This window comes from Rattus norvegicus, assembly GCF_036323735.1.
Source record: "Rattus norvegicus strain BN/NHsdMcwi chromosome Y unlocalized genomic scaffold, GRCr8 chrY_unlocalized_9, whole genome shotgun sequence".
NCBI classification, from domain to species: domain Eukaryota; kingdom Metazoa; phylum Chordata; class Mammalia; order Rodentia; family Muridae; genus Rattus; species Rattus norvegicus.
This window is the reverse complement of record NW_026947412.1, coordinates 143,726-154,472: the sequence shown is the minus strand read 5'-3', so window position 1 is coordinate 154,472 and position 10,747 is coordinate 143,726. Positions and strand designations below refer to the sequence as shown.

General features: G+C 40.6%; 1 long non-coding RNA gene across 5 annotated transcripts in view; it reads left to right on the top strand.

Moving 5' to 3' along the window:
* The window catches only part of LOC108353382 (uncharacterized), a 69,693-nt gene that overhangs the window by 22,192 nt on the left and 36,754 nt on the right, over positions 1-10,747 (top strand). The window contains exon 1 of one of the 5 annotated variants that reach the window (XR_010062636.1): positions 9,046-10,379. The exons of 2 other annotated variants lie outside the window; for them this stretch is intronic. This is a non-coding gene — a long non-coding RNA (uncharacterized LOC108353382). Of the gene's footprint in view, positions 1-9,045; positions 10,380-10,747 lie in introns of those variants that run through there. 2 more of the 5 variants (XR_010062630.1, XR_010062621.1) reach the window with 2 other exon arrangements.

Genomic DNA, 10,747 nt, shown 5'->3' with positions numbered 1-10,747 from the left:
TAGAAAGTTTTGATCCTGAGGACCTCACAGTCTCATCCAATTTTTCTGGCTCTTCAAGAGCTGTTTGAGCATAAGAAACTAAAAATAAAAAGGAGCACCATAGAGAGATTTTTGTGTGAATGCCATGTCTTTGCTCCCTGGTTCTTAGACTCTGGTAATCTTACTGTGGCAAGTTGGGAAAAAATAGGGAAAGACCTTGATTTTGCATTGGAACAGGGGACTCTAAGACCTGGGGTCCATCCAGTGTGGCATTTACTGCATAGTTGTCCTGAGGATCAAAAATGTTGTCAGGCAACTATAGAGAAGGGGAAAGCTGCCCATGAAATGCTTCAAGAGGAAAGTTCAGAAAACCAGGGAGGTACAAAGGAGACAGACTCAGAAAAGACAGATATAGAGGAAGAAACAGACGAAACAGATTAAGAAGAAGAAAAGGAAAAAGTCTAAAATGGTGGAGGAACTCCCTAGGAGGGTACCCTCAGCTCCTCCTCCCTGCAAAGTTGTAGAGGGAGAAAATAAAGTTTCAGGTGAGGGGGTCCTCCTGTGGTTAACAACGGCACTGTACATGTGCAGGGTTTTCACCCGGCATCAATTGGCTAGTAATATGCTAATGAGGGAGCAGCACAATGCTAATGAGGTAATTCATGCTCCACCAATCCCTGAAGGACAATTAGCATAGCCTCTGCTGCTGTCTATATAAGGTGAGCACTCTTGCTGCTTGAGGTCCCACTGTCCCTGTTCAAGAGAGCTGTACAATAAAGGCTTGTTCGCAGAGGAATGCTGTTGCCACGGCTTCTTCTTGCGAGACATTGGGCATGCAACAAACAGGTAGTCCATTCTGCCCAGAAGTGTGGGAGCCAGTCCGCACAGAAGTGAATCTGGCCTATCCTGTTTATGTGGATGCTAATCAACAAAGGTATCATGAGCCTTTATACTTTAAGGTGATCAAGTCCCTGAAGGAATCAGTAACACTTATGGCATTATGGCCTCATTTACCATAGCTTAGGTTGAAGTCTGACACAGATTTTGCATGACTCCTAGTGATTGGATTAAACTTACGAGGGCCTGTCTTAGACTGCGACAGTATTTGTATTGGAGAACTTGTCTTATTGAGTTTCCCAATGAACACGCTGACTCTAACTTGGCAGCAGGGCGAGGGGCAGCCAGTCTGTCTGGGATAGAGATATGCTGCTGGGTCAGGGACACTTTGCCAATACTCAGACAGGGTATCCAGGACAGGTTTACCAGCAGATTAAGAAGTTACAACAAAGGCATGGAAATCCTTACCTAATAAGGGAGAAGTGAGTGGAAACCTAATCAAGATCCTTCAACGACCTATGGAGCCATTCTCTGACTTTGTAGCCTGATTAGTGGAAGCAGCGGGGAGAGTCTTTGGCGACCCCGATATGGCTATGGCGTTGATTAAACAGTTGGCCTATGAACAGTGCACAAAGGAATGTCGAGCTGCTATCATTCCTTACAAGAATAAGGGACTTGAAGCTTGGATGAAGGTGTGTAGAGAAATAGGGGGACCTTTGTCTAATGCTGGACTTGTGGATGCTGTTATGCAGAAGACGCAGAGAAAAGGAGGAAGTTCAGGAGTGTGTGTTAAGTGTGATCAACAGGTGCACCTAAAAATGCAATGTTGAGAAAGGAGAAGTCTATTCAGTACAGGAATTGGCCAACGCCCAAGGCAACAAGGTCTGTGCCACAAGTCCAAAAAGGGGAACCATTGGGCTCATGAGTGCCACTCGGTAAAAGACATCAATGGGCAGCCTCTTAGCTCGGGTTTTGGTGTAGCAGGTCCAAAAAATGGACAGCCGGTTCCAGGACACCAGGACCTACAAATATGTGGGCCAGTGGAGAATCAGGACGTATAACAGAGTCACGAGATATGGCCGTCCCTTCGCCATCCAAGAGGACAAGGTGAGCCACTAAGTGCTCCACAGGACTGGACCTCTGCTCCACCAGCAGACCTGTACTAACACCTTGAATGGGGGTCTAGTTGATAGAATCTGATTTTAAAGGACCCCTTGAACCTGGGCCAGTAGGGTTACTTATAGGGAGATCATCTACATATTTAAAAGGACTACATGTCCATCCAGGAGTTATTTACCCAGATTATACTGGGGTAGTCAAGATCATGGTAGAATCACTGAAAGGTATTGCTACCATTTCCCCTGGGGACAGAATACCCCAAATATTACTTTTGCCTAGACTTCATGAAAGATTTGTAGCCCACTCTAGAGGGAGAGGAGAGAATGGTTTCCGTTCCACAGTCCCCGACCTTACATTTTTAGCCTTGGGTTTAAACCAACGCCCAGTAATGGAGCTAAGGGTAGATGGTAAAAGGATCCTAGGAGTGTTGGATAAAGGGGCCGATAGAAGTATAATAGCTAAGAAAGATTGGCCCTCTGGAAGACCAGTACAGGCCTCATCTCAAACATTACAAGGTCTCCATTAGACAAAAGCTCCTGATATGAGGGCAAGACAACTGAGTTGGAGAGATCAGGAAGGGCATTCAGTAGTTATGCAACCCTATGGGTTAGATTTGCCCATTTCCCTTTGGGGGAGATATTTGCTGAAAGATATGGGTTTCAAATTGACCACTGAGTATTCTGAAACTTCACTAAAGATTATGAAACATATTGGCTATTTTCCTGGTATTGGAATAGGGAAACACCTGCAGGGTACGACTAACCCTATAACTGCCCAACAGAGGGAAAGGAATCAGGTCCTGGGTTTTTCCATGGGGCCACTGAAGAAGGGTTCCCATTACCTGGAAAACAGAGGAGCCGGTTTGGGTTCCTCAGTGGCTGCTTTCTTCTGAGAAGTTTGCTACAACTAAAGCTGGGTGCCAAGCTTATAAAACCATCAGTATTACCTTGGAATACCCCAATTTTTGTGTTTAAAAAGAAGTCAGGGAAATGGAGACTGTTGCATGATTTACGAGTTATTAATGAACAGATGCAAATCATGGGCCCCAGTGCAACTCGGGCTTCCTCTTTTATCCTCTCTGCCAGACTGTTGGCCTGTTGTAGTGATTGATATAAAAGATTGCTTTTTCTCCATACCTCTTTGTCCAAGAGATAGTGAAAGATTTGCTTTTACTGTTCCATCATGCAATCATGAAGAACTTGATCAACGACTACAATGGGTAGTTTTACCACAGGGTATGGCCAATAACCCTTCTGTGTGTCAACTTTTTGTGGGCAATGCCATTGCCCCAATAAGACAGAAGTTTCCTGCACCCAATTTTACAGATGATATACTTTTAAGTGCAAAGTATGAAGAGATTTTAGATTTAGTATATGGAAATTTAGTTAAATTGCTAGAAGGTAGGGGATTTGATTACTGCCCCAGAAAAGGCACAAAAGGGCAATTTTGTAAATTATTTAAGAACAAAACTAAGTCCTTATACCTTTATCCCCCAGAAGGTTGAATTGAGGTAAGATAATCTTAAGACTCTTAATGATTTTGAAAAATTACTAGGAGATATTAATTGGGTCAGATGTCATTTAAAATTACCAAATTATGAATTAAAACCATTGTATAATACTTTAGTTGTGGATTCGGCCTTGTAATCTCCAAGACAATTGACTGATGAAGCAAAGGAAGCTTTAGAGAAGGTTGAAAAAGGATTACAAGGCACAATTTTACATCGATGGAAGGAGGGTGCTATGCAGTCTAGCCACCCACAGGCAGCACACAGTATTGTTGTGGCAAGATGGTCCTCTGCTTTGGGTTTATCCCAAGGCTTCTCCAGCTAGATCAGTAGAGTATTACCATACAGCAGTTGCATGATTAGCCCTGAATGCGATCCAACAGTGCGTACAATAATTTGTTGTTTCCCCAACCTCAATCATCGTGCCCTATACAGGTCAGCAGATGAAGATCTTGTGTGGCACTGTGGATGATTGGGCTATATCATGCTGTGGATTCCATGGAGGGATAGATAATCATTATCCAAAACACTCTTTGCTATCCTTCTTTAAAGAACATCCCGTGATCTTTCAGTGTTCCTATATAGGGGGCGCCAAACATTTTTACAGATGGATCCAAAAATGGCTGTGGAGCTTATGTGATTAACCATCAAGAGACAATTTTGTGCCAATATCAACCCGGCTCTCCACAAATAATTGAATTCAAGATTGTGCAGGAAGTGTACAAAATTGTTCCTTTGCTTTAATTTGCTCTCTGATTCGTCATATATATTAATGCAGTTAAGATATTAGAAGTGGCTGGCCCTATTAAAATTAGCAGCACGGTATGCCAGCTGCTGAGAGAACTTCAGGAATTGATCTGAGAAAGAGGTCACAAGTTTTTTGTCCAAAATATTAGAGCACATAAAGGTTTGCCTGCTCCTCTCAGTGAGTGAAATGATCTTGTGGATAGATGTACCCGAATGGAGTTCATATTCCTAAGCTCATCATTGGATGAAGCCCAACAATTTCATAAACAATTTAATGTGCTTACTAAGACCTTAGAGCAGAAGTTTCACTTGTCTTGAGCAGATGCTTGACAGATAGTTTTAGGATGTCAACAGTGTATCACTTTTCACCATCCCCATAGTGTAGGGGTTAATCCTAGAGGACTTTTGCCCCTAAAGGTTTGGTAAATGGATGTAACTCACATATCTGGATTTGGGAGCCTAAAATACATTCATGTTTCTGTGGATACTTGTTGAGGTGTCATTCATGCTACCCCTACGAGTGGAGAAAATGCACCCAATGTTGTTGGACACTGCCTCTAAGCCTGGGCTGCTTGGGGAAACCCTCAACACTTAAAAACTGATCGTGGCCCAGCATAAACTGCCAAATCTTTCAAATCCTTTTATAAACAGATGAATGTGCCATGACCTGCCTTATAATCCCCAACATCAATGTGTTGTTGAGCAAGCACATCGTACCTTGAAGGAATGCATAATTAAACAAAAAAGGGGAATAGGCCATGGTAGAAGCCCCAAGGAACAGATATCCTTAGCCCCTTTTATTCTTAATTTTTTTTTTTTTAATTTTGAATGATGATGGCCTTTCTGCTGCTGACAGACATCAGTGTCGGGCGGGCACATTGAAAGTTATGTGAAAGGGAAAGATGTGATCACTGGCTTATAGCATGGACCAGATCCCATGTTGGCATGTGCAAGAGGGTCTGTTTGTGTGTTTCCTCCGGATCTGCAAGATCCTTTGTAGGTCCCTGAAAGATTGACCAGGAGATGCTACAAGAATGATGATCCTGCTGTTGCTGACACTCCTCGGTGTGACCCAAATGCTGGTTCAAACAGAGCCCTGGTGGGGGATACTACCGGTGTTCCCAAGACTCATGCCGATACGTCATGACTTTTAAGCCCACTCCTCTAATTTGGTTAAACAGTTGTCACGTTATCTTCAAGGCAATTGGGCAGGAGAATCGACTCCTAAATGGATCAGCTACATGTAGCCGTCCTGAAGATGAACTCCACACGTGCAGATGCTAGACTGGCTACAAGATTGTCATCTTGGATTGCTAATGCTATGAATCATCTGAGGGTATGGGTGGGTATGGAAACCCTAGCTGGACGCTTGCTGCTGGTCTCCCTAGTGTGCCTGTGGTTTCTATTTTAGAATGAGGTTTGTTCAGAGGTGGCACACAGTTTGCAGCCATTGAAGCAGGACAGTCCCCTCAAGCCTGTCTAAGGGTCATTCAGAAGACCTTGTTGTACCTCACGCCCGAGTATGTGTGAGTGACTGTGCACAGTGATGGGCAACCTACCTTCTATCTATGGCATGGAAACTTGTGGAAGACGAGTTGTCCTAAGACTGGTTTAATGAAGAGATGATCCTAAGACACGTGGTTGGGGAGGGGTCACCATGCTCAGTGGTTCCTTTGCCTGCTTGGTTAATTAAATAAAAGGGGGAACTATAGGCAGCGGTGTTTGGTCCGCCTCAAACATGGCACTGGTTTCCACCTTCTACCCTCCCAATGGTGCGCTATCCTTGTAGTAAGCAGGTTCTTATTTGTCTATGCCTGCCTGGTCTGCTAGCTTCTGCATAGTGACAGCCTACCGGCATGGCCCACGTTGCTTGCTGGGATTGGCCAGCACTAGCTATTTAAGTGTGCTCCGGGGGTTCCCTAGTGTCTGAAAATTGTATCAAGGTTCCTGAGTAAAATTGCTTGAAGAAGATCTTCATTGGTCATGTCTTCCTTGTTAGTCGAGGTTGGGCATGATAAGGGACTTTGTAAATATTCCTCCATGTGTACTCAAAAATATTGTTTTCAAATTCCATTCTCTGCAATGATTTTGGTCACAAAGGGGACCCAGGTAATGAGTGAGTATAACATTGTAAATATGGTGTACCTATTTCAAATGATGAATTCCCAAATACTTATTTTATAAAAAAATTACCAGACATCAGGAAAGCAAAGGACAACATGGACTAATGAATTTGGTTTCTTGTCCCATTTGATATAAGTACTACACTATTGAGCTTCCAGAATTCCTATGGCCAGACTTGAGGTTTTAGGATGTTTTAACATGATTCTATCTTAAGGCAAAACATAAGATACCAGATGATGAGCAGGGAGAAGAATGGCTTAAGGAACAGTTAAACATTTACTTAAATAGGTTTATAAAAACAGGAAGGAGTATTTTTGTGAATTCTATGTTCTTGACATAGGTGGGCAGAATCCATGTTAACATTCCACTTAAACACTTAGGTGTTGGAGCCATCAAATGTATATATATATATATATATATATATATATATATATATATATATATATACACACACACACACACACATCAGTCAAAAAAACTAGATATGATTGACGAAAGTAAGAAGTGCATTCTTCCAGGAACCAGATATAAATATTTCTTGAGAGACACAGATATAGCATGTCAAATACATAAGTTAATGCTAGTAGTAAGCCAGTGAACTGAATATGGACCTCTTTTTGGTAAATTTTGAATAAAGATAGAGGAACTGAGGGTGTTTTCAAACCCATACTAACAACAATACCAATGACCAGAGCTTTCTCGTACTAGCCCAACATACAAAAAAAGTACATGGACTGACCTATGGCTCCAAATGCATATGTGGCTGAGATGGCCTTTTTGGGCAACATTGGAAAGAGGGGCCTTGTCCTCCACAGTTTGTCTCCCAGTTCAAGGGAATTTCATGCGGCAGAAAGGCTGGTTAGAGAAGAAGGTAATGGAATGGGTAGGGATCTTATGGAAAGGAAATGGAGAGAGGAAATATTTTAAATGTATATGTAGAAACATCTACTTAAAGAAGAAAAAATTGCTAAAATATAAAAATAAATGAATGATATAAAAGAAAAGAAAGCTGCCAAGCAATCTCACATATTGACTCAGAAATCTGAAGTGGTAGTCAGGTTAATACTAGTATAAAGACTGAGATGATGAAGTCTCAACTAGAAGCACTTCTCTCTCCCAGATATCAGTGTCAGACACAAAGTGCCCTATAGGTTTCCAAAGCATTGAGGAGTTTAACTTGAGTTAGGGACACAATACTTGTTTTTCCCTTCTTCCTTAGGACCTTTTCTTCTTGACAAAAACAGTACAGTCATGAGCTCTCAGAAAATCAACTGTGTCCTTCATAACACTTGGTTTTGGAATAAAGAAATAAATGATATAAACCCTCTGACATCCAGCAACCATAAGATCAGGGAAGTCCAGAAGCTTCTGACAGTCTCCCAACTCCTATTTCCCTTATGTGGAAGGCTCACATCAAGGCTATCTCTTCAGAGACCCCACTCAATTCCTACCAAGGACTCACTGAGCTTTCCAAAGGACCACATATTTCTTCCTTGTTTTTTATACCAAGACAGAAGGCCACCTTCCTTCCCCCCATCCTATCTCATCATCCACTTTGTTATCACTCTCCAATTTTCTCTGAATTAGAGGCCAATTAGTAAACCCTAGAGGTATTGAAGGATATCTGAGAGACAGTTGCAGTCATGGCAACAGTTATGACATCACAGAATAAGCCAGGGCTCTCCAGGTTACAAGAGAGTTTTCAGGGAGGGCCTAATGGTCATGTCACTGAGAAATGCCATGTCTTACATCCTGAACATCTTTCTTTACATTGACAAGATTCGAGGGTGCCCTTTCCTCGTGTGTCTCCTTTGACACGGAGGAAACCTTTATGTACTCCATCTATCTAAAGGAGAGACTTCTCTCTGCTTCACTAGTGGTTACATGTTCTGAATGCAGAAAGTTATTAAGGGGCATGGCATGGGTAAAAAAGTTTTAGGAAAATGGAGTGTAGGAGATTCTTCTAGATAATATTTTTATTCTATATATCATAGGTTCATTCTTGTGACATACAGTTCAATATTTGAGGGTTTCTCCGTTTCTCAAAGGTCAGCATTTACCTACAGACCTTGAATAGAATGAATATTGTATTTCAATTTCTTACTGTATATTGTTTGATAAGGGACTTTGTAAATATTCTTCAATGTGTACTCAAAAATTTTGTTGGCCAATTCCATTTTCTTCAATGAATTTGGTCACAAGTGACTCCAGCTATAGAGTGATTATAAAAGTGTAAATACTGTGAACCTACTACAAATGATAAACTCCCAAATCCTTATTTTATCAAAAAATTTCCAGACATCAGGAAAGCAAAGGACATTTTTCACTGTTGAATTCAGTTCTCTACTCCCATTTGATATCAGTACTAGACTACGTAGCTTCCAGTTTTCCCATGGGCAGACTTGAGGGTTTAGGATGTTTCACCATGATTCTTTCTTCAGGCCAATCCTAAGATATTGGATGATGTGAAGGGAGAAACATGGCTTGAGGAACAGTAAATTATCTACTTCAATAGGTAAACACAAGAGGACTATTTGAAACTGTCATTTGTGAATTCTAGATTCTTGACATAGTTGGGCAGAACCCATGTTAACTTTCCCCTTAACCACATAGGTGTAGGAGCCACCAAAATCATAGCATATATATATATATATATATATATATATATATATATATATATATATATATATATATATATATATATATATATATATATATATATATATCAGCCAACCTAACTAGATAAGATAGGTGAAGGTAAGAATTGCATTCTGCCAGGAATCGGAAAAAGATTTTTCCTGAGAGACAATGATACAGCATGTCAAATACAGAAGTGAATGCTAGTAAAAAACCAGTGAACTAAAAACGGACCTGCTCTTGGTAAACTTAAAAAAAGGATTAGAAGAGCTTAAGGTACTTTCAACCCCATAAGAACAACAATGCCAATGAACCAGGGCTTTCTCTTACTGTACGAATACACAAAGAAAGTACATGGACTGAGGAATGGCTCCAAATTCATATATGGCAATGGATGTAATTTTTGATCAACATTGGAAAGAGAAGCCCTTGTCCTCCCTTGTACATCTTTCAGTTCAAGGGAATGTCATGCGGGAGAAAGGCTGGTTAGAGAAAAAGGAAATGGGAATGTGTAGGGATCTTATGCTCAGGAAACTCAGAAAGGAAATAATATTTGAAATTTAAATATAGAAACATCCCGTTAAAAAAAACAATAAAATTTGCTAAAAATAAAAAAGAAAGATATAAAAGAAAGTAAAAGCTGTCAAGTAATCACACATATTGACTCGTAAATGTGAAGTGGCAGAGTAATACTAGTGGAAAGACTGAGATGATGAAGTCTCAACTAGAAGCACTTCTGTCACGTTAATATTAGTGGCAGACAAAAAAATCACTATTGGTGTCCAAAGCATGTTGTTTACTTCGAGATAGCAACACAATATTTGTACTTCCCTTCTTCGTTAGTACCTTTCTTCTTGACAAAAACAGTAAAGGTCATGAGCTCTGGAAAACAATTGTGCTCTTCACAATACTTGGGTTTTGTAATAAAGAAATGAATGATATAAACTATTTGAATTTTAGGAACCATAAGAACAGGGAAGTTCAGATGCTTCTAAGAGACTTGCAGCTCATGATTCCCATATGTGGAAGGTTCAAAAAAGGCTATCTCTTTAGCGATCCCACACAAATCCTACCTTGGACTCACTAAGCTTTCCAAGGACCACATATGCCTTTCTTTTTTAAAAAAAAAACAAGACAGAAAGCCAGCTATTCCCCTTCTCATATCTCTTCATCTTCTTTTTTGTCACGTCCAAATAACTGTTTACTCTGAATTAGAGGCCAATTAGTAAACCCTAGAGGTAATGAAGGAACATCTGAAGATCAGTTGCAGTCACAGCAATACTTGTGACATCACAGAAGAAGCTTTGGCTCTCAAGGATACCAGAGATTTTTCATGAATGAACTAATGATGATGTCTCTAAGACCTGCCATGGCCTATCTGCTAAAGAGCTTTCCTTACATTGACTAGATTTGAGGGTGCCCTTTCCAGGTATGTCTTCTGTGACACAGTGGAAATGTTTACATACTCCATCTCTCTAAAGCTAGTGACTTCTCTTTGCTTCATTAGTGGTTACATGCTCTGAATGGACAAAGTTATTCAGGGTCTTGGCATGGGTCGATGAGATTTAGGAACAGGAGTGTAGAAGATTCTTCTAGATAATATTTTCATTCTCAGGTTCATTTCTGTGACACAGTTCAATTTTCTTCGTTTTCTATTTTCCCAAAGGCCAGTTATTCCCTACAGACCTTTAATTGAATGCATGTGTATTTCAATTTTTATTGTATATTCCTTGATAGGTGACTTTATACATATTCCTGAATGTGTACTGAAAATTCTTTTTTCCACTTCTATTTTCT